The 25,173-nt window shown below is 40.1% G+C and overlaps 1 long non-coding RNA gene across 1 annotated transcript; it reads right to left on the bottom strand.

Annotated features, from left to right (window-relative positions):
• Positions 1 to 7,764: 7,764 nt before the first annotated feature.
• Positions 7,765 to 24,959, bottom strand: LOC104999574. The gene is made up of 5 exons (XR_826619.1): positions 24,829 to 24,959; positions 14,505 to 14,590; positions 14,050 to 14,120; positions 13,516 to 13,694; positions 7,765 to 8,853 (listed from the first exon to the last, which is right to left on the bottom strand). It is a non-coding gene; the product is annotated as an uncharacterized LOC104999574 (long non-coding RNA).
• Between the last annotated feature and the right edge of the window lie 214 nt (positions 24,960 to 25,173).

Below are 25,173 nucleotides of genomic sequence, written 5' to 3' on the forward strand. Positions count from 1 at the left end.
AGAAAAACATCTATTTCTGCTTTATTGACTATGCCAAAGCCTTTGACTGTGTGGATCACAAGAAACTGTGGAAAATTCTGAAAGAGATGGGAATATCAGACCACCTGACCTGCCTCTTGAGAAACCTATATGCAGGTCAGGAAGCAACAGTTAGAACTGGACATGGAACAACAGACTGATTCCAAATAGGAAAACAAATTCCTCAAGGCTGCATATTGTCACCCTGCTTATTTAACTTATATGCAGAATATATCACAAGAAACGCTGGGCTGGAAGAAGCACAAGTTGGAATCAAGATTGCCAGGAGAAATATCAATAACCTCAGATATGTAGATGACACCACCCTTATGGCAGAAAGTAAAGAGGAACTCAAAAGCCTCTTGATGAAAGTGAAAGAGGAGAGTGAAAAAGTTGGCTTAAAGCTCAACATTCAGAAAACGAAGATCATGGTATCTGGTCCCATCACTTCATGGGAAATAGATGGGGAAACAGTGGAAACAGTGTCAGACTTTATTTTTTGGGGCTCCAAAATCACTGCAGATGGTGACTGTAGCCATGAAATTAAAAGACGCTTACTCCTTGGAAGGAAAGTTATGACCAACCTAGATAGCATATTCAAAAGCAGAGACATTACTTTGCCAACAAAGGTCCATCTAGTCAAAGCTATGGTTTTTCCAGTGGTCATGTATGGATGTGAGAGTTGGACTATAAAGAAATCTGAGTGCCGAAGAATTGGCTTTTGAACTGTGGTGTTGGAGAAGACTCTTGAGAGTCCCTTGGACTGCCAGGAGATCCAACCAGTCCATTCTAAAGGAGATCAGTCCTGGCTGTTCTTTGGAAGGACTGATGCTGAGGCTGAAACTCCAATACTTTGGCCACTTCATGCGAAGAGTTGACTCATTGGAAAAGACTCTAATCCCGAGGGGGATTGGGGGTAGGAGGAGAAGGGGACGTAAGAGGATGAGATGGCTGGATGACATTACTGACTCGATGGACATGAGTTTGGGTGAACTCCAGGAGTTGGTGATGGACAGGGGGGCTTGGCATGCTGCAGTTCATGGGATTGCAAAGAGTCGGACAAGACTGAGCAACTGAACTGAACTGAAACCTCAGCACCTTCATCTGAAAAATGAGCATAATAACAATAGTTCTAAACTCACAGTGTTATGAAAAAGACTAAGTGAGATAATTCATGGATAGCTTACAACCCAGTGTCAGACATGTAGTGAATGCTCATTAAATACTGGCTTTTGGTGACTTTATTTTATTTTATCTAAATTTTTAATTGAGTATAGTTGATTTACAATATTGTGTTAGCTTTAGGTTTATAGTAATTTGATTCAGTTATATATTTATATTTTTCATGTTATTTTCTATTATAGGTTAATGTAAGACATTGACTGTATTTCCCTGTGTTATATAGTAAATCCTTCTTGCTTATCTATTTAATGTGTACTAGTTTGTATCTGCTAATTTCATAGTCCTGATTTAACTGTTCCTTGATCCCTTTCCCCTTTGGTAACCATAGCTTATTTTCTCTGTCTGTGGGTCTGTTTCATATATAGATTCATTTGTATTATTTTTTTGATTCCACATATAAGTGATATCATATAGTATTTGTCTTTTTCTATTAGACTTACTTCACTTAGTATAATTTTTTCTAGGTCTATCTATGTTGCTGCAAGTAGCAATATTTCATTCTTTTTATGGCTGAATACTATTCCACTGTGTATATAACATTTCTTAAGCCAATTGTCTGTTGATGGTCACTTGGATTGTTTTCATGTCTTGGCTACTGTACATAGTGCTGCTACAAACAATGAGGGACATACACCTTTTTGAATTGCAATTTTCATCTTTTCCTGATTTACATCGAGGACTGGGATTGCTGGATCATTAAGTTCTTGCCATAATAGCTTAGAGTGAAACACAGCTAACATAAGAGAGCCAACAAAATGAGGAGATGAATGGGAAAATTCCTCAGCCTATGTATTCCAAGTGGGAAGCTGATATTTGGGTGTGGGCTGCTTTTCCAACTACAGACAAAGCAGCATAATTTGTTTAAAAGAGGTCAGTTGGAAGAGTTTTTCAAATATTTCTAGGCAGTTAACATATGTGGTGAATATCATGCCTGTTTAAATGGTCTGAAGAAAGTCTCCCTTAGTAGCAGAGAGAAATATTAACTATATAGACAGTTCCATTACATTAGGCCTCAGTTCCTCTCATCTGCCTAGAGTAGCCCTATCTGGGAAGACTGACTCCTGCATAGCATTTCAGTCACCAGAAAGGCTTGAACGTGGCTGAGGGCATTAGAGGTTCCTCCTGATGGGAGGCTTACAGAACATGTTCTTCTGGAGTGTTCTCACATTTTCACCAGTGACTGGACTGATAAATTCCCCAGTAAAATTGTCCCTTGGATGCAAATATCCCAAGCATAGAGAGTAACTTCCGTTTGTTTTCCAAGGAAATGTTGCTTATTGCAAAAGAATGGAATCATCTTCCCAGAAAAAGCTGATTATAATAGTGTTAAGAGCTCTTTGAGAAAAATCCTTTCCCAATGCATTTTATTTGCTATTTTTTATTTAGAACAGAGAGCCTCTCTTTCAAGTATGTTTATTTCTTTTGGTTAAGTGGTGCCTATGACATTTATGGCCTAGAAGAGTGTAACATATCAATTATGCTGTCAAAAAACTAGCCAATCTAAAGTTTGCCAAGTTATCTCTTGAGAATTTTTGGTTTCTTAAAGTACCTCATGTATTATATTATGTAGTTTAAGGTTGAGACAAAAAAAGTTGAAAATTCTAGATTTTTAAATATATATCTCAAAATAGTATTTTATTGTATTTAGGGAAATTTTTTAAACAGATTAGTCTTACTTAGTAATGTCCTTTTTCTAAGTTTTACATTACTTAAGCACTGAACTTGGGATATTGTTACTTAATAATATTCATACAAGTATTTTCCCTTGTATCAATAGAAGTTGAATAGTTCTTAGATTCCACCAGCTTGTTTAAGTCCCCAGGCTGAGATGACTCCCACAGCAGTAGTCCTCTCACTGCATCCATCAGTGACCACTTCTTCTGAGAGGCAGGCCCTGATTCGTTGTGGCTACTGTGTTATTCAGGGAAACCTCCAGAAGTACAGGAGGAGAGGGCAGAGGCTGCCTGGCTTGGCCTTTCTAGTCCTGTGGGTTGGCTGCTGCCTCTCTGCTTGGCATGGCTTGCTCTTGACCTCTAGTGGCCTGGAGTGTTTATCCTGAGTTGCTGTGGTCTGGAATTCTGCCTCCTGACCTAAGCTGTTCATTTCACCCTTTGGTCAATGGGAAAATGGCCTTCCTTCTAGAGTCCAGGTCTCTCCTTCTTGAGCATGTGGGTTGGAAGTAATGACTGCCTCATAACAGACTTTAAGAGCTAACATGAGTTTCAGTTATGTTACGAGCTCTCCAGTGGCAAAATGGCAATTCATACAGCAGAGTGGCTTAGGGTCTTACTGTGACAGGTTTGCACATTTAAAGAAAGTTGTTTTTTTTAACATATTTCTCTCTTTTCTAAGGTGTGTAGGCAGTCCTGCCCTCAACATTTTTGAGGCCCAGAGTAAGAGTAAAAAAATGGAGATGCACATGTAAAAGTCTAAATACTTGAGTATAAATCAAGCAAACCACTGCAAGGAGATCCAACCAGTCCATTCTAAAGGAGATCAGTCCTGGGTGTTCTTTGGAAGGACTGATGATAAAACTGAAACTCCAATACTTTGGCCACCTCATGCGAAGAGTTGACTCATTGGAAAAGACTCTGATGCTAGGAGGGATTGGGGACAGGAGGAGAAGGGGAAAACAGAGGATGAGATGGCTGGATGGCATCACCGACTCAATGGACATGAGTTTGGGTGAACTCCGGGAGTTGATGATGGACAGGGAGGCCTGGCGTGCTGCAATCATGGGGTCACAAAGAGTCGGACACGACTGAGCAACTGAATTGAACTGAATGTGTTGTATAAAATACATCTTATTCTCCTAATGACAAATGTCCCTTTATTTCAATGAAATTTCCATTTAAAAAATTTCAGCCTTTTTACATTTTTTGAACTCATTTCTCATTGTCTATCATAATTTTGTCTTGTTTTCAACCTTGATGATCTAAAGTATAGTGTACTAAATTTGAAGACACTTTTTAAAAACATAAATTAAAATAGATGTAAAGATGGAAAAATAAAATATTTTTGTATTTTCCAAAAGATTCTTTTATTTTTTTCCTGAAATATTAAAAAAACTCTATTGAAAATTAAGATGTAAAATTCAAGTGGGAATTAGTAAATATCATAAATTTTAATCAATTTTGAAAATAAAGCTGGATATTTAATTTTCTGGATATAAATAATTTAAATATATCTATAAAAATAAAACTATTACTACTTCTAGTGTTCAAAGTCCATCTAGTTGCCACTGTAAAGATATTTTGCTTCATGCATGTTTTGTTTAGATCTTTATGCATTGTTTTAAAATGTGAACTTATATATGTATAACTTAAGAGTCATGTGAACTATTTAATATTGAAGAATGTTACTCATTTTGCACATGCAACTTCTATAACCAGTGTGCTGATTTGTGAGTGCCTCTGGACCCCCAATTTGAAACATAAAAAGAAGGAAGACTGAATGCTCAGTAGTAATGGGAAATGATACCTCATTATGCATGAAGTTATTATATTCATAATATTGGGGGGTGAGTGTGACACATTCTTTATTATGGTTTTCTTTTCTTAAGCACTTTTAGCTGCTAACACCCTCCCTGTACTCTGAAGCATTGTCAGTCTCTGAAGTTGGCAGGGTCATAGCCCTCAAACCTTCATGGCATTTGGATACAGTTGTCATCCTTTCAAAGACAGGATGAGAGATGTGAAATTTCCCTGAGGCTTGAACAACATGAATAATGAGAGCAGATATGTAGGCTTTATGGACTGTGTTTAAATTCTGAGTCTTGGTTTAAAAGAGACAAAGATGCCCAGATGTTCTTTAGTGAATTCCTTTTGCTTGAAACCCAATCAAGAGACTGAGTTTTCTTTTTTTAGTTTTGTTTTGTAGGATAGCTGCTTAACAATGTTGTGTAGTTTCAAGTGGACAGCAAAGAGACTCAGCCATACATATGCGTGTGTGCGTGCCAAGTCTCTTCATTTGTGTCTGACTCTCTGTGAACCTACAGACTGTAGCCTGCCAGGCTCCTCTGTTCATGGGATTCTCCAGGCAAGATTATTGGAGTGGGTTGCCACGCTCTCCTTCAGGGGATCTTCCCGACCCAGGGATCAAACCCAGTTCTCTTACCTGTCCTGCATTAGCAGGCAGGTTCTTTACCGCTAGCACCACCTGAGAAGGCCCAGCCACACATATCAGATCAGATCAGTCACTCAGTCGTGTCCGACTCTTTGCGACCCCATGAATCGCAGCACGCCAGGCCTCCCTGTCCATCACCAACTCCCGGAGTTCACTCAGACTCACGTCCATCCAGTCACTGATGCCATCCAGCCATCTCATCCTCTGTCATCCCCTTCTCCTCCTGCCCCCAATGCCTCCCAGCATCAGAGTCTTTTCCAATGAGTCAACACTTCGCATGAGGTGGCCAAAGTACTGGAGTTTCAGCTTTAGCATCATTCCTTCCAAAGAAATCCCAGGGCTGATCTCCTTCAGAATGGACTGGTTGGATCTCCTTGCAGTCCAAGGGACTCTCAAGAGTCTCCTCCAACACCACAGTTCAAAAGCATCAATTCGTCAGCACTCAGCCTTCTTCACAGTCCAGCTCTCACATCCATACATGACCACAGGAAAAACCGTAGCCTTGACTAGACAAACCTTTGTTGGCAAAGTAATGCCTCTGCTTTTGAACATGCTATCTAGGTTGGTCATAACTTTCCTCCCAAGGAGTAAGCGTCTTTTAATTTCATGGCTGCAGTCACCATCTGCAGTGATTTTTGTGTTCAATTCTCCACCAAAATCCCCTCCCAGGGGATCCAGGCTACCATATAACATTGAGCAGAAGGCCCTGTGCCATTCAGTAGGTCCTTATCTGTTACGCATTTTAAATACAGCAGTGTGTACATGTTTATCCCCAACTCCTGAAAAGTGTGAGTGTCAGTGTATCAGCTTGCTCTGGGCCAGTCAGCACTTTAGCTTTGGATACTTAAGTATTGTTTGGCTTCTCATTTGCTCCCACATTCTCTCCTTGTTTACAATGTTTCCTTTGGCTGTCCTTTCCTGCCATCTAGTTTCCTCTGGACATTTCCAGAAGTCATATTTTTAATGTACCTGAATATCATCGTTGTCATAGTTTGAGCCCTTTCCATGTTTTGCATGTCTCTGAGGATTGTGACAGTGAAAGATACATTTTTTAGGGTCTTAGGGAAGATCATAAGTACTCTCAGAAGTGTTGCCTAAATCCACATGCTGGTCCAACCCAACTGGTGGTCTAGCTTACAAAACAGCATCCTGTTACATTTAAATTATTATCCTTCTGAATAATCTCTTCTCAACACTGGTGGTCTAAAAAATGACAAAATGTTCCAGATAGTGTGCTTTGAAGATAAACATGATATTGCTGACAGAACTTATTCCTAAATTCTTTGGTTCTTCTGTTGATCTTACTTCCTCATAAGAGGTAGTTACCACCCAAGTGTAAAAATAGATGCCATTTTTGCCTTTTCTGAGAAGGTCTTCTTTCATTTTGACTATATTCATATGGAGCAGATCCCACATAGATAATTTATGGTTAAAATAGAGCATTTAGGAGCTCAGTTTATCTTTTTTATTGAGATGTAATTCATATATTAGTTTTACAAAGATTCAATATTTGTATGCATTGCCACATGTATAATGATCTCCACAATAAGTCTGGTTAGCATGTCACCTTACGTTGCTGTTGTTTAGTTGCTAAGTTGTGTCTAACTCTTTGCAATTCTATAGACTGCAGCACACCAGGCTCCTCCATCCTCTACTATTCCCCGAGTTTGCTTAGATTCAAGTCCATTGAGTTGGTGATGCTATCTAACCGTCTCATTCTCTGTCGCATCCTCATCTCACATAATTACATTTTTTTTCTTTTTATGAGAGCTTTTAAGATCTATTCTCTTAGCAACTTTAAAATATACAATTATTAACTACAATTACCATACGCACATTATATATACCCATGACTTAATTGTTTTGTAACTTTAAGTTTGTACCTTCTGACTTTCTTCACCCACTTCTCCCACCCTAGATTGCTTCTGGCAGGCACCAGTGTGCTCTCTGTTTCTATGAGTTCAGGTTTGTTAGATTCCACATATTAGTGAGTTGATACAGTATTTGTCTTTCTCTGTTTGGCATATTTCACTTAGCATAATACTGTTAGTATCAATCCATGTTGTTGCAAATGGCAAGATTTCACTCCTTTTTATGGCCAAATAATATTCCACCATATGGATATGCCACATTTTCCTTATTCATTTATCCCTCAGTTGATACCTGGATTATTTCCATGTCTTGCTATTGTAAATAATGTTGCAATAAACATAGGGGTGTTTATATCTTTTCAAGTTACTATTTTCTCTTTCTTTGGATGAATACTCAGGAGTGAAATTGCTAAGTTGTATGGTAGTTCTATTTTTAATTTTTTGAGTAAACTCCATACTAAGGAAACCATTTTCCTTAGTAACTGTACCAATTTACATTCCCACTAACAGGCTTTCCTTTTCTCTACATCCTTGGCAACACTTGTTTTTTGTGGTATTTTTGATAATAGCCATTTTGACAGGTGTGAGGTGGTATCTCACTGTGGTTTCAATTTGCATTTTAGCAGTTCAGAGTGTTTATAGATGAGGCTAAACATTAACTATCCGGGTATTGCTCATCAGTTCTGTATCTCTCATTAGTCTTAAAGTTTTTAATCCTAGTACTTCCTCAATTACCTTCTTGCTTCAGAATGATCAGTCATTTTGACACCCAGTATCATCTTTCAGTTCTCTTCTGTAGCCCTTCTTCCCTTTCACTTTTTCCACATTCCATATTAAAATTTGCATGGTGGTTAAGGCCATGAATCCATAGACTGCAGCACACCAGGCTCCTCTTGGAGCTAGGCCTTGAATCCTAGCTCTATCACTCACTAGAATGGGACTTTTGGAAACAACCCACCCTGTCAGTTTCCCTGTTTATAGAATGGGGATTATAATGCCAATCTCATAGGATGGTGGGAAAGATGAAATAAGATAATGCAGGTAAAGCACTTGGCAGAGATCTGACATGGGAAAGATACCACCAAATGGTACTTACTGCTGTTTGTCTTTCCTTTTATTTGTCTTTGGATTGTTTCATAGCTTTACCTGAACATCAGTTCAATTGAAGGAGGGAAATTGAAGGGGAATTTTAAAATTAAACAGCAGAACCAAGAGTTTCACAGTAATCTACTGGATATTAATTGAACACAGAAACATAGGCTGCCTCCTCTGAGATATACTGCTTTGAGAAAGAAGGAGATTCCTTCATGGATGTTACCAAAGCCAAACAAAATAATTATTCTTTCTCTCCAGGTATGGGTTTCTGATATCATTTCCATTTCCAGGGGAATTGAACTTAAGTAATTAATAGAATGTTATCTGTATAACACTGTATAAATACTAACAAACAAGTCCCACCAAACCCCCAAAACAGAAGATTCAAGCCCAGTCCTAAGACATTCATGCTGTTATTCCCTCCACCCCCAACTATCACCAGGCTGGCAGTAGGGTGGGCTGGTGGTAGGAGGAACATGTGCTGCTAACACGTGGTTTCTTCAGGGAAGAGGTCATACTTTGGTTGTGAAGAAGCACTATTTCAGGTCCTGTATTTAGTTTACTACAAAAAAATAAAAATATGGTGCATTAAAGGAAATAGAACTTAAATGGGGATAAAAACCCATTTAATCAAAGCATTTAATTCTCTAATGAGCATAAAAATGTCCCCTTCCTGGAAATAACTGAAATGAAATAACTGAAACTTTTTGAACATGTTAATTGGCTTTCTCTGCTTGCTTCCTCACAGGCTTACTCAGTGTTCCTGAAAATTCTCAAAGCAACCCTCCTGTATATCTTTAATGTTGCTATTCCTGGACTGGAGTCCCCTCTCTCTACCTCTCCACGAATCCTAAATAGTTCAAGGTCTTGCTGGCATTTCTGTTCCTCCTGAGACCTCTCTTCCTCCTGCTTTACCTTTTCATTGCTCTCTAAATTGTTTCAGTTAAACTTTAAACCATGTAGGAGAGCAAGGACCATGTCTTGTATTTTAAAAGTGCCACATCCCATGTGGTAGCTGGGTGTAGTTCTGGACACACTAGATATAAACTGAATACATTTTGTCTGATGGTTTGAAGACCTGCCTTTTATTTGACCAGAAATTCAGACAAATTTGGCAAGACGTTTATCCCTTTCAAAATATGATTAATAAGACTTTATGAAAAACTCTGGTCTCGTATGTTTTAAAATTTCCCTGCTCATAGAATTCTCTGAGGCTCATACAAAGCAGCTGTGGATAGTGATCACGAGGTGTACTTTCACAAGCAACAGGAAAAGCAAACAGATGCAGTTGAAACCCATCCGGAAGAGTAAAAGGTGGTGGAAATATCACACTAGGAAATAAATTCATAAACACTGTAGACTTCGCTGTTACCCCTGAAGAATCATCCCAAATATACTAGATAACAACCTCAAATTCCTATGATGCTAAACAAGCAGAGCTTCTGGAAAATAATCCCTTTTGTCTTGCCTGTTTTTCTTGATTAAACAAGAAAAACAACATGGAAATGACTGGCAAGGTAGTGGCCAAAGGAAAAAGGAAAACCCCAAACTCAGAAGGCCACGAGTGTGAGATGACCTTTTCGTTTACTCTCTGCTTTTTATCTGCTGCTGTTTGGGATTCAGGAAAGACAGCTCTTCATGTTGTCTCAGCTGCATCTGCTGTAGCTTTTCTTTCCATTTCTAAAAGTCTCTCAGCAGATTCTATCATCTAAACAAAACAAAACAGCACAAACCCATAGATAACTTCCTCCTGGTTTTAAACCTGCCACATTTTGATGTCAGGAAAGAACAATTCTTTCTTTTTACTCCTCTCTCTTCAATAGTAGCTTTGGATGTGTGCTTGTCTCTTAAAGTTTTCTTATTTCAGGGTATATACGTGATGTTCTTTTTTCAAATCCATGTTAGATAATACAGACAAGGATGGTTTCTACAAATTACTGCATAAATCATTATAGTAGCTACATGAGACGTTGTTAGATGGATTATTGAAGATGAAACACTATTCTCATCCTCTGTTCTCTTGGCAGAAATGGTATTTGTAGAGGCAAGTAGGCTTGGCTTATTCTGTTACAGATTTAATCCTTCGTTTCCTTCTTTCTCCTCTTGCCTTCCATTTCTCCTTCCCTGCTACACTATTCTCAGCCTGCTATGCAGTGATTCTAAAGTATAATGACCTCCCAGTGTCTTCTTAATATTTGCCCACTTCATATAGGAAGCAGGACAGTGGGCCTTGGTTTGCTGCTTTCTTTAATATTGACGTATTTAGCAACATTTTAGCTTATGGACACAAACTCAGAATTTTTTAAAAATTTGGCTTCTATATTTAGCTCGACTCTTCAGTGTCACATAGATTTTCCACATATTCTAACATGCATTTCCCTCCAGTCCTCATTGAATTAAATCTCACTGCTCTTTAGTTCTCGTTGATGGTTCTTTCCAGGAATGGTATCATATTAAATTTTTAAAAATACGTGGGAAATAATTTGACTTTTAGAAGCTATGTTTTGATTTTGAAAGAAAAATGGATGTGATTTTTTAAAAACCCCTTCCCCAACTATTTGAGAAAAATCAGAAAGTAGCAGCTAAGTGGTGGTTACTATGTGCTCCAGTATGTAATGAGGAAAGTAAATAATCACTCCTAAAGGCCCAGGCATTTGCCTCCCATTATAGAGACAAGTGATAAATAATACATTATCTGTAGTACTGTGTCAATAACATTATCAATAATATTAACTAGAATTGTAAACACCCTTGGTGATGATGGTAAACACCCTTGGTGAAACTAGCTTTGATACCCAAATGTAATAAGAACAGGGCAACTAAGGGACTGAAGTATCCATAAACAGGGAATGAGAGAAGGGCCTTGGACTGTTTATTTTGCAGAAGAAGAGATTAAAATGAGATGTGAAAGAGGGAGCAAACTCTGTCCACATTGTTCCTTCAGGCTTGTTGGGTTTGTTGCCTTCTAGAAATAGTCCAGCAAAGGTTGAGCAACTAGACTTCTGGAAAATGACAAACAGAGTTCTTTTCCTGGGTGAGAGCATGGGGGATGGTGTCTGTGGTCTGTGCATGAGATATGGGGAGAGTTCCAAGTTGCTAGTTGACGTAAAGGCAGGATGTTACTGAGATCGCTGATGGTAGTCTGCACTGAGCGTTTCCGATGGCTTAAGGCTGTGAACCCATTTCTTGTTGTGGGTTCCCCTGTCTCCTGTGTACTGTGAGTTGTGAGGTTGAGGTCCCTGGTGGCCAACAGGGAAGTCTGCAAATCTGCACTGGAACACCGGGTAGCAGGGAGAAGCACCCAGCAAGTTGGGGCTGAATATTTGGTTTGGTCAACTCATAAGGGAATTTGTTTATTGACACCAGACTTGCCCTGTTTTTCCACTGGGATCACAAGAGGTTTTCTCTTGTTAACTTTAGAGAAGTTGAGAAGGTGAAGGTCAAAGCATTTGTGCATGGTAAGTTGCTTTAGTCATGTCCGACTCTTTGTGACCCTATGGACTAGCCCACCAGGTCCTCTGTAGGATTCTCCAGGCAAGAATACCAGAGTGGGTTTCCATTTCTTTCTCCACAGGATCTTCCCTACCCAGGGATTGAACCCACATCTCTTATGTTTCCTGCATTGGCAGGCAGGTTCTTTACCACTAGCGCCACCTGGGAATCCTTTGTGGAGGTTGTCAAAGAACACTTATAAAAGCTATAGTTAGTTCGTGTTAGTTGTTCAGCTGTGTCTGACTCTTTCCGACCCCATGGACCCCACCAGGCTCTTCTGTCCATGGAATTCTCCAGGCAAGAATACTGGAGTGTGTGGCCATTTCGTTCTCCAGGGGATCTTCTGACCCAGGGATCAAACCCATCTCTCCCTCACTGCAGGCAGATTCTTTACCCCTGAGCCACCAGGGAAGCCCCTAAAAGCTATAGACCCTCTCAGTAAGCCCTGAGCATGGTGTGAACATCAGTTGGGACCTGTGTGTTGTCTGAGGACCTGACTGTCTTGGAGGCTTTCATTGTTCTGTCACAAGGCATCATAGACATCCTTTCCTGTGATGGTTTTGTTGTAGCTAATAGGAAGAAAAGAAACGGCAAGTGTAAGCTTGGGAGAGTGAGAGAAGTGGTATGAGAAATACATAGATGTACTGAGAGGAAAGGAGCGGAATCAATGTAGGATGAGAATTTGAAACACAGAAATGGGAGAGGAAGAAAAAGAGATGTTCTTTGGATGCTTACAGATCAAAGAACTAGAACTTGAAAAGGAACTTGACTTATAGAGACAAAGCATATTGAATAAATAAGAGAAGAAGCAATGGAAATAACTTTATCTCTTCTTTCCTATGAAATAGAACTCTCCTTTGTTGAAAGATGTATTATCTGGTCTGCTGCCAACCTCCAAGCTCTAGAAGTAGGCACTTGTGATATTCCTTGTTTCAATCTAGGACCTGATGGATAAACCATAGTGATAACATACTTAAAGTAAGCTTGATTTTTTAAAAAAATCAGTTAAAGATAGATTTGCATCCAGAATTTTACATTGGTAGAAACCAGAAGGCTTAAGGAATCCAAGAAAAAGAGATTTTGTTTTCATTTAACATCATTTGATTGGAAACACAAGAACCGAGAGGTGGCTTTTAAAAACTCCTAATGACAATAGTAAAATAAGTGACTAATGTCTTGGAGTGAAGCCAGAGACCAGTATATGTCCCAGTTTCCTGGGATGAAGGAAGGATGCTCGTATTTGTGGAAAGGGAAAGGGAAGTCATACTTATGGAGTGCCACACACTAGGCTAAACACCTTACATGTTCGATCTCATTTATTCATCACAACCCTGCAATTCAGCATTATTATTGCTGTTTTGCAAAGGAGGAAACTGTGGTTCTGTCACTTAGGAAAACATATATAAGGGCCATAAGTAATTTTTTAAACTATGTCTTTCATTTATTGGGTATCTGGGGTTTGGAGTCAAGTGTAAGGTTTCTATAACTTGACTTGCAAGGCTGTGAGATTTCTTTTGAGAAATTGTCAGCTCCTCCCTTCTGTGAGTATATTGACATCCTACACTCCCTACTGCCACTACTCGGTTGCTACTCATCTCAACTAAGATGGCAAGAAGAGCTGGAAACCTCCAGGTCATGATGTCCTGCCATTCTGAAACTTCACCTGCAGCTTCTGATGGTAACACCTGTTGAAACCTGGTTAAGCCTATAGTTGGACAAGGGGACAACTTACCCATCCTTCTCTTGACTCAGGTTAAGCAGCTCTCACGCTTGTGATGGAGAGTCCCTGCGGAAGCATCTTGGAATTGATGTCTCCCTCCTGGAAAGTCCCATCTCAGGATGTCTTAATGTACTGAATTGTGTCTTCTCCTTCTACCAATTCAAATGTTGAAGCTTCAACTCCCAACATGACTGTATTTGGAGACACAGCCTCTGAGAAGGTCATAAGGATTAAATGAATCATAAGGGTAGGGATTAATCTAATAGGTCTGGTATCCTTGTAAGAAGAGGAGGTGATATGAGATCTCTCTCTCTCTGCCAGTACACAGAGGAGAGGCCACGTGAGGACATGGCAAGAAGATGGCCATCTACAAACCAGGAGGAGACGCATCACTAGAACCAACCTTCGCAACACCATGATCTTGGACTTCTAGCTCCCAGTACTGTGAGAAAATACATATCTGTTGTTTAAGTCACTCAGTCCATGCTATTTTGTTATGGCAACCTGAGATGATTAACATAGATGATTTCTGCCAAAAAACTGTACCTGTGATAAGGGATTGAACACCAGTAGTTTCTTCGGCATGAGGTGCCAGAAAGCACTGTGAGATGGTGGGGCTGTGAGACAAAGAAGGAAGGAAAACCAGTGAAAAGTGTGGTCATGAGTGAACTGGACTATGTGGAATTGGATCTCAGTGCTTCTGGGGAGCTTCTGAAGGATTGTGGAACACATCTCCGAATCCTCTTATTGCAGAGTATTTATCCATCTACTCCTCTCCCCCAGTCATTGAGTGTCCCCGCCCACCCCAGAGCAATTTCCAGCCTGCCAAGATCTACAGCCAGCGCAGGCAGAGATGTAGAAAGCCATTTAAGCATGAAGAGTCAAACAGTTATCTCTTGAATAGGCCAAGAGTGACCTTCAAAACGAATGTTAAATTTCCATCTTAAAAAGAAATCACTATACAATGTGTGCAGTAGATACTTCACTCCATCTCTACATACCTTATCCTGGATCCTTTCCAGTCATGAGCTTATCCCATTCCTGCAACTCATCCTCTCCTGAACTGCTCAGGTGTGGAGTAATATTTCTGAATGGAGGAAAAGTCACAAATGTCCTCATGTCAGAATCTTACCATCAAAAATTCCCACTGTGAGTTAAAGAGTTTTGTTTCTGGTAGGATGGTATAGACAAACAGTTGATAAGTGCTAGCCTGAGAAGCTTAATTCAACTGAAATTCTCCTGACGAAGTCCCTGCCACTGCCTAGCACTGATTTGACAAATTTCTCACCTTTGCAATTTGTGCTTTATATTAAGGCATTATGCCCAGCAACAGGCTAACCAAGGGCATATTTCAAGGGGAGGGGTGAACAACACAAGGGTGCATTGTTTCCCATCGGCCCCTATTATCAGAGCAAAATGAAGAAGTTCAATTGGTTGTATTTGTTGGGAGAGAGAGATAAGCAGACAAGCAATCCTGGGCTCCTTGATAGAGAGAGGGTAACAGCAGAACTCTGGTTACTACACCCTCTTCCTGCCCATCACTATTGCTGTTCTGCCTTGGACGCCATCCCAAGTGAAGTGTTCTTCCCACTAATTGTTTAATGTGGCTTAGTCATGTTTTCCTCAAAGAAGGCACTTGGCTTGAGTGTATGTGGTGAAAATTTTCTTGCTTTCCACACCTCCCTCCCTTCTTTTCTCACTCGCCTCCTGTTTCTTTCTCTTTGTGTGCTTAGTCGCTCAGTCGTGTCCAACTCTTTGTAACCCCATGGATGGTAGCCTGCCAGGCTCTTCTATCCATGGGGATTCTCCAGGCAAGAATACTGGAGTGAATTGTCATGACCTCCTCCAGGGGATCTTCCCCACCCAGGGATTGAAGCCAGGTCTCCTGCATTGCCAATGGATTCTGTACCCACAGAGCCACAAGTCACAAAAAAAATATTGACATTATCTTTAAAAAAAAAATCATACTTGCTCACCATAAAATATCACACAATGCTGAAAAGTATAAAACTGCAATGATTATAAATATCTTCAATTACCTACCAGAAATAACTTATGGTTATTTCAGACACCTTTCTGTATATATTAGAAAGATAGATACATAGAGATATAAATACTTATAAAAAATGGAGTTATTCTCCATATGCTACTTGAAAGTGATATGCATTAAATTTTATCTTGTTAATAATTTAGCCAAAAAAAAGAAGAAACAGAATTAAATGAAGTATTGCTGAAGTTCAGATAAATTTTCACTGTAAGGCAAATTGGTTCTCAAGGTATCTTGCTAAGAGGATACAGAGAATGTAGTCGTTTTTTTTAAAAACTACAGAATTAAATTTTGGATAGTATCTATTGCTCTGAATATTAGAAAATTAGCACACTTCCCCCCTCCAGCTTTCACCTGGATGCCAGTTTTGAAAATTATTCATATTATAATTTTTCTATTTTCAAGATTTTTGAGATTTACGTTTATGCATAGTTCTATGATGCTGGGAGGGATTGAGGGCAAGAGGAGAAGGGGACGACAGAGGATGAGATGGCTGGATAGCATCACTGACTCGATGGACGTGAGTCTGAGTGAACTCCGGGAGTTGGTGAGGGACAGGGAGGCCTGGCGTGCTGCGATTCACGGGGTCACAAAGAGTTGGACACGACTGAGCGACTGATCTGATCTGATCTGATCTGATGTACACACTGATTCGATGTTTACCACCTGTCTGTTCTTTCCAAAGTAATTTATTTTTGTTCATTTTTATGTTGACTGGATCTTACCTTTCAATATTTAAAAAATCTTTAAATTAAATTAAAATTTTTTTGGGGGGAGCAACTTGCGGGGTCTTAGTTCCCTGACCAGGCATCAAACCTGGGCCCAAGGCAGTGAATGTGGCAAGTCCTAACCATTGGACTGCCAAGGAATTCCCAGTTTTTCATTTTTCTTTCCTTTCAGGTCTTATGGGTTATAGAGTTTCCAAGTTCTTACCCAAACTGACTCTCAAGACTATAAATATTATCTGAAATTGAGAAATTTTGTGGAAAAATTTGGGATCTATCTGATTAGTTACTTGCTTTTTATGCCTAGATTTAAACAATGTTTGTTAATTTTTAATGGCAGTCAGGTACTTTTCCAGGATGTATACTGCCATTGATCATACTGATAATGTTTTTACAACTGCATGTTTTACTCTAATAATTTGTACCTGGAAGGATCTAGTTCAAGGAAATTTATTTATTTTTCTAGGATATCTTTGTACATTTTCTTCTATTCCATTTTTCTGTTCTGTCTTCACAACAATTATGTGTATGTTCATTTTTAAATCTAGCTTCCCTATGTATCACTTTTTCTAGACATTTTAAGTATATTATTCCTCTTTTCTATCTCATTTTGTTTAATTTTCTCAAGACTACTTATTATGTCCTTGAGGATATTTTCAGTTGTTCTTATTCCATTTTCTTAATTTCTTCTTGTGTAGCATCTACCACTCAAATGTTGTTTTCCACTTCCATTTATTTTCTGAGCTCTGCTTTCTTGGATATGATATTCTTCTATAATTTAACAAGCTCTTCTTTGTACTGTTATGATGACTTTGTCTTTTCTATGAGGCCAAGGAGAGCTGTTTGTCTCTTATCTTCATTATCTTTCTTTCCCCTACTCACTCCTCATAATTGAATAGAGCCAGTGGTTTCCTGACACACTGATGCATTTGTGTGTCAGAACTGGGGTTAAGGTGAGACAAGCAAAGTGCCTGGGGTGCAAAATTCAAGAGCAACAGACTTTCAGGGTCTCCCTGGGCTCCTTACTTGCCTCACCTTACTCCTGGCCCTAGTTCGTATGTGCGTGTTTGTGTGTATGTAGAGAATGGGTGTTGGGGGTAACACTGAATGGGTAGCAGTGGTGCAGTAAGTCATGGATACCTGCTGACGGCCTTAGGGTTTCTTGTCTTGGAGACTTTCTCCCTTCCCAAAGTTGACACTCCCTTTTTGCCTAGGGACACAATTTTCCTGTGTTTTTTCCCTATATAGAGAATAGTATAGTGAACAGCAGTCATTTGGATCACAGGCTCACTGTTCTCTGCCCATCACTCTTTCCTCTCCTCCCTCTACTCTGCTTCACTTCTGCCTATTTCCCTTGGGTAAGAGGCTGGATCATCCCATAGAAAAGGTAAGGTGACATGCTTTCACTCTGAGCTCCTTCTCCTTTCTCCAGTTTTGTGATATTGCTCTATGACTGTCCGGGACCATTCCCTGCCTCTCTCATCATCTGTTTTCATGTCAAGAACACATGGTTTCAGTTCAAAGATTACTGGCTGTGACCTTCACTTACTGTAGGGGATGCCTTTATCTCACCTAACATCTGAGAAACTGCGCACGTACGCAGCTAACTGACTCAGTCCAGATTGCACAGTGCCTGCAGGTTGGCTCTCGGATGTGTGATTTGTGGTTGTGATACTGCCCATGTTTTGCAGAAGTGGGAGCTTTTCCTCTGTATTTTTAGATATTTTTGTGGGTTTCTCTAGGGTGGCAAGCTGAGAAAAAGGGCTAAGAGGCATAGTGTGAAAGGAGATGGGCAGGATCCAGAAAGGGGCACTGTTGTTGTTGAGGCTGTGACTTCCACAAGGTACCAACACTTTGCTTTTGTACAGGCTCCAAGCTGAAATTAGGGACATTGATTAAGAAGGGAGGAAAATTTGTCTTAGCTTTTCATTTTTGTTACAAGGAAGGGGGGATGTGGAGGGCCTTTTCCAAGGCTAGGACTGAAGATTCCAACCACAACTAGTGCGCAAAAGTTGATTACTTCTGCATTGTCATTTCCAGACATAGATACGCTGTTGTGATTCACCCAGTGGGCCAGTCATGTCATACAGTTTGCCCATCGTGGACATGGGGTCTCCTTGGAGCTAGATTGTTGCTTGTCTGGGTCTTTCCCAGGCTCTTCCTTGGACTGCCTAGGCTCTAAACCTAAATAATTTTTTTTTTATTTTAGCAAAATAGACTAAATTAATTTAGTTTATACTTTTTAGTCATAAGAAGAAAGCAACATACTACCCCAAAGACAATCATATTTAGGAAAAATGTCTTTTCTGAAACTTGATTATTTTTGTTGTTCCATGATAGAGTTAAAAACAGTCTTTTGAGGTTCTTGGGAATTGACCAATGGGCATTTTCAAGGCTGATTGTAGCATCTCCTTTTCTGAGCCTTGTTAGAAAAGTTTAAATAGGAATAAGTTAGCCTAGTTTGAAATCATTACTGTCCGGAAGAATGTAGGTTTTTAGACAACTTCCTGAGATTATTTCCAGATCTATGATTCAATGGTAAGTACTCCCCAAGTTTTCCAATGTAAAATTACTATTTATAGAAAAACCAAGAAAGAAGGAGTTATGGTAGATAATTTCTTGTAATATTTTTGGTGATCCTAGACCAAGTCCTTTAAAAATTTTTTTTAGCAATTCATTTGACACACTAAGTGCACAAATCTTTTATTTTTCTGTTAAATACATTGGTCTCATTTATAAAACATGATCAGTGGTATTCATAAGCTCTCAGATAATTCTGTCATGTAAATAAATAACCTTTCCTTTAGGTTTGAGACTGTAAAGAATCTGCCTGCCATGCAGGAGACCCAAGTCAGGAAGATCCCCTGAGAAGGGAATGGCTACCCACTCCAATATTCTTGCCTGGAGAGTCAGTCCCATGGACAGAGGAGCCTGGTGGGCTACAGTCCATGGATCTCAAAGAGTCGGACACAACGAAGTGGCTGACATTTTCACTTTCTTTTTTTCCATTCTTGAATAAATTGCCTTTAAGTGTTCATCTAGATTTACAGTCTTTTGAGTCAGTACATTATTGAGATCATCTGTGGATTTAGTTTATATTCCCCATTTTCTCTTTTTTGAATATATTAATATTTAGTTTCAGTGTGCATCATATCTGTTTAATTTTAGTTTTGAATAGCTGTAGTAATAATATTTTTGAGATTTACTGTTCATTTCTTTTTTAAATATAAAATTTAAACATGCATTTTCTTTCATAAGGAATCACGTCTTGTGCTTCTGAGTGATTTCCCCCCTGCCCCCATTCCTCCCCACTTCTTTCTATTGTCATCCATTACTTCTGTCTACATCCCTTCTCTGAATCAGCATTTGTTTATTTGGGAGTGTGAAAGTGAAAGCGTCAGTTGCTCAGTTGTGTCTGACTCTTTGTGATCCCATGGACTGTAGCCCATCAGGCTCCTCTGTCCATGAAATTCTCCAGGCAGGAAAACTACAGTGGGTTGCTATTCCCTTCTCCAGGGGATCTTCCCAACCCAGGGATTGAACCCAGGTCTCTTGCATTGCAAGCAGATTCTCTACTGCCTGAGCCACCCTTGAAGTAGTTGTATATAATTAATTGCTTTGCTGCTGATGGGATTGACCACATGGCTCCCAAATTTGATGTTGCAGTGGGCCAACACTTTTGATATAATCCAGACAGTACTATGAAACTGATAATATTAGGTGAAGCAATGGAGAAAAGGATCAGTACATGTAAAAGAATCAATTTTTGCGGGTTCTAATCATCTTGCTTTTATTTTCTTTTATCACTCTGCTTCTTTCTTTTTCCTTTCCCATAGGCTACTTTGATCATGATATTTTTTATGGCTCCTCTTTCCCATAATCTGTTCTCAACTAGGATGATTGCCTAGCACAGAGTAAGAAATTTTCTCCTGTGAGCCTTCTCTCTCATCAAGCTCAACTTTCATTCTTCTCAGGAGATGGATTACAGAAGGAGCAGATTTAAAATTCACTGCCTGCTCATGAATAAACATGGTAAAGAGAGCTGTTGAGGTAAAGTTATATTACAAAGTATTTGTTTAAAAAACTCATCCTTTTGTTCTCATGGAATTTCTCTCTTAAATTCACTTTAGCAAATAATAACAACCATAAAAAATAAATATACCCAAAGGCCTTAATAAAAAGGGAGAACAAATGCACAGCATTTTATGTCATGAAAATAATAGCTCTGGGAAGTCCACTGGAACGTCCACTGCTTCAGCCTGACCTTGGCTGTTGGATTTCCAATGTTTCCCCTCAAGTTCTAGATGAACTGTGAGTGCATGCATGCACGCAAGCTCACGTGTGCCTGAAACACATCTGCTGACTAGAAGTTGGTGTATTGAGATTTCATGATTGTTTTTGTTCATCAAAGTGCTTATTTAAGACACATGAAGTTAATGACAGTCCACTCACCTCTCATTCTGCCCTCCTCCTCAATCTTTATTTCCTGGGTAATAGGAACTTCTTCTTCCCAAACAGTTTTGCTGCAATTGGGAACTATGGCCACTTGATGTGAAGAGCTGACTCATTGGAAAAGATCCTGATGCTGGGAAAGATTGCAGGTAAAAGGAGAAGGGGGCAGCAGAGGATGAGAGGGTTGGATGGCATCCCTGACTCAATGGACATAAGTTGGAGCAAACTCCAGGAGATGGTGAAGGACAGGGAAGCCTGGCGTGCTGCTGTCTATGAGGCTGCAGAGAGCTGGACACAACTTGATGGTTGAACGACAGCAACTATACTAATGTGTGTTTGGAAGCCATTTTATTATTTTTAAAGTGTTTTTTAAAGTGTCTTTCTACCCTTTTTATTCCCACTAGACTTTGAAAGAGTCTTAAAGAGCATTGCCACTATCTGCATTTATAATCACCAGTATTTTTAAGCTTTTTTTTTATTAGAACACTGGACTGGGCTCTTTGGTTGTTACCAAAAAATAGTGGAAGTAGCCATTCATTTTCTTAATGTGCCAAATGTTCTAGTCCAAGCTAAATATCATGGCTGGGATAGATTAAGGGAGAAGGACTTCTTTTTTTTCTTACTTGGTATTTCTTATATATTTAAAAACATATTTATTAATTATAATTGGAGGCTAATTACTTTACAATATTGTGGTGGTTTTTACCATACATTGACATGAATCAGCCACGGGCGTACATGTGTCCCCCCTGCCCTGAACCCCTCTCCCACCTCCCTCCCCATTTCATTCCTCTGGTTGTCCCAGTGCACTGGCTTTGAGTGCCCTGTTTCATGCACTGAGCTTGGGCTGGTCATCTATTTCACATATGGTAATATACATGCTTCAGTGCTATTCTAGAGGAGGACATAGAATTCTGAGAAGCAGGCAGGGTTCCTTGTCTTTGCACAGACTGGACCAGGAGTCCAAAGACTTGCCTTTTAATTTGTCTCTGACACTAACTAGGTGTCTTCATACCGCTTCACCTTTTGGAATCTTTGTCTCTTTGTTGACTAGGTTAGTTTTAGAGGAGAACTGCTTCAATCTTGTTTTTCTCCTGCTTTCAAGCCTCTCCCCAGCTCGCTGAATTAAAGTCCAACTCTGTGCTTGACATCCGTGGCCCAGAGCCTGCCTTCCCGACCGGGTCTGCTGTGAAGCTACGGCAGGCACCTACTCTGTCGTGGGTGGCGTGGTTCCCTAGGGCTCCCCTGGCTCTTTTGTCTCAGCCTGGCCTGATTGTCCTTCTCACTCTGCCGTGTTCTCCTACAGTGCACACACTGCTTTCCACCCAGCAGCTGAAGGCAGAAACCTAGCTGTTCCTTTTTACATTCCCTCAGCATCCCTCACCAGTTGATCCTTTGCCACTCCATCCTATTAATTTCTTCTGCTTAAAATCTTTTCATGCATTTCCTCTGTATTCCATGTGCTAGGTTGAGTCTCCTTTGTATTGTACCTCAATTGTTGCCATAACTCCTAATGCTTTTTGCTTCAGTTCTTCCCTTTAAATCTGTTCTCCATTCTGCTGGCCAGGTGATCTTTGTAAAATGCAGTTACAGTCCTGCATGCAGTCCTTCAGTGCGTTTCCATTAGTCTATGGAAAGTAACCAAAAGCTTTTCACAGCCCACTTTGTATTGTGGTTACATGTGCCTTTGCTTTGTCTTGCCTCTTGATTATGAGCTATCAGAGAGTGGGGCCTATGCATTACTCAGCTTTTTATTTCCCAAAGCTTCTAGCAGAGCAGCTCACATTCTAGTAGGTGTTTGCTGCATGCGTGTTATGTGATTCTATCAAATAGAACTGATATTATCTATTGTATCTTTCTCAAATCCGAAATATTGTATGGAAGACTTTCGGTAAAATTAAATGGATCCATCCTCAGCAATTAAAAAAAAAAGCCTGCATGAGTCACATAATCATAAGTCCATCCGAAAACTTTTTCTTTCTATGAATAAAAACTCATCTTTATGTAAATGATGTTCCAGTCATGATGAACTGTTGCAAATCTCAGAAACAATGACGGAGCTCTCCAGATGAAAGTCCAAAGAAGGTGAAGCTGGGATGCAGTCTGTCTTTGGAGCTCTCAGCAGCAAATAGGGTGGCAGGACTTGATGAGAGCACTGTGCTAAGTGATCCTTAAGGACTCAGCAGACTATAGGGCTCCCTACAGACAGCCAGCAAGCCCTTAATGGGCATCCCAGAGGGGCTTAATCTTCCATGTGCTGTACTCAGACACAGTCATGTCCGACTCTTTGTGACCCCATGGACTGTTGCCCGCCATACCGTCTATACCGCCACTCAAGAACCTTTGTTCTTGGCTAAGACTACTTGGTAAATCTGCAAAGTTGATTGGCCCACAGCCAGAGTTCAAATATTCTCTTTCTCATCAGTTTTTCCTTTTACATCTCCCAGGCATGGATAAAAGCTATGAGATGGGCCGGCTCGAGTCCTGGTCCACTTTAAGCATTATTTCACCAGAAAAAACAACTCACCGTTGCCCCTCTTAAAGAGATAAAAACTCCCCTGCTTAGAATTCTGTGACTCATGCCACTTGGACACAACTACATTCTTTCTAGGGCGGAAACCCTGAATTCAAGTGCAGCTGGCCAAGTTGGGGAAGAACTTCAAGCTGTTTCTGGGAAAGAACTTAAGTCTTCTTACTGATGATGAGAAACAGTTTTTAGTCTTTGTGAAGAGTTAGAAGCAGTATGCTGTTGAATAATAACCTCGGGGCCAGCCAAAGAATGTTTGAGTGGTGTTTTGATTACCATTAAGTTTTTTCTTTTTTAGTGTAACCTACTAAGTTTCTGAATTCTTGTGATAAATGTAATTCTGGAGAAGCATCAAAGGGGAAGGAAGTACAGATGGGAGTGAAAACAGGGAAGGGTTACCAGATATTTGTAATAGCAAAGTGTCTTTTTGCTAAACAGTTTTGTAGCTAAAGCCACAATTTTCTGTGCAGTTGGGGATAGATGCCATATTTTCTTCCTATATGGTGGAATCTAAGCTAGCACTCAGCCCACTTGATAGACCTCACATAAACCCTGCAAGATGAACAAACTCTAACTGCCAAACAGAATCTACATTTGCCTCAGAGACCGATGAGTATTTATTCAGTGCCCCTAGTAGAATTACTTAGGGACTAAAATAAAGCTGTGACAAAGCAGGAAAGGCACAGCAGTGAGAAATGCAGTGTTTAACAGAAGGGATGTTGACGAAACAGGACTGATGCTAAACTCCCTTGGGCAAGTAATCATCTCTTCGAGCCTTTCTAAATCACGGAAGTGTGTTGTGAGTTTTTTCTGGTCTGCATGTTTTCTATAGTCTGCTGAGGCCTTGAGGATCGCTTAGCACAATGCTCTCATCCAGGGTAAAGGGGATCTAAAATGAATGTCATTCAGCCTTATTATCTAACCACAAACTTTGTGCCTTGGACCTGGAGACTCCTGAGTGCCTGCTATGGTTGAAGGTCCCAGGGGGCAACAGTTCAGTAGCTAACTGAGGCTTTCTTTTGTGTACATCTTGCCAAAATCCCTTAAGAGCATCTTTACCGCCGGGCAGTTTTCAGGATGAATCCTTTTCAAGTGTAAAATAAACAGGGGTTTAAAAATCTTCCCTTCTGTTGCAGACAGAATTCCAGCTGTCGGTTTCTTCCTTCCCTCCAGCAAAAACAAAGCGAGTGACTTGTATCCATTTACAGGCCACAGAGTTTCACCTTGGTGCTCCCTTTACTGGTAGGGATGCATTCCTTCTGTTCCATTTCCTGCATCAGCTAGCTTTTCATCTTCCTGCCTCCCTCAGTGTTTCCCCTACTCATTGTAACTCTTCAAGCCCTTAAAAGTTTTCCTATTGCTATCGCTTGCTAATTTTTTTGGTTCATTTCCCCAATATTACCCTTTTCCTGCCAATCCACCATGCTGCCATAGTTACCTTTACAAAACACACCACAAGTTTTATCTGCCTTAAGCCTGCTTAAAACTGGTGATAAGTCCCTACTGTTTCCCAAAGTGTATGGGATAAAGTACCAGCTCCTCGGTGTTGGGGTTTGAGGCAGAAGCTTACTTACCGTTCTTCCTTTCCAGATTCAGAATCAATTGTGTGTTCGACACACAAGCCAGATGGAGATGAAAATGCAGTGTTCGGCTCACTACTGATCATGCTGCACTGGGAAATATGACTTCCTGGAACCTTTGCCTTGAACTTACCCATAAAGTTCAGCAAGAGCTGCTGGAGAACTTCTGGTAGAGGTTTTGACGGGGCCTGGGGACAGCCTCAGGGGTTGAGCAATCAATCACAAGCCTGTTTGCAGGGCTTGCTGAGTCTCTGGAAATAACACTTCCTTAAAATCTCAGAGGGAGGTCAGCCTATTCAATGTCTGGAAATCCAATAGGCTAGCAACTAAGACACAGTC

Source organism: Bison bison, unplaced genomic scaffold (genome assembly GCF_000754665.1).
Source record: "Bison bison bison isolate TAMUID 2011002044 unplaced genomic scaffold, Bison_UMD1.0 scf7180017864354, whole genome shotgun sequence".
NCBI classification, from domain to species: domain Eukaryota; kingdom Metazoa; phylum Chordata; class Mammalia; order Artiodactyla; family Bovidae; genus Bison; species Bison bison.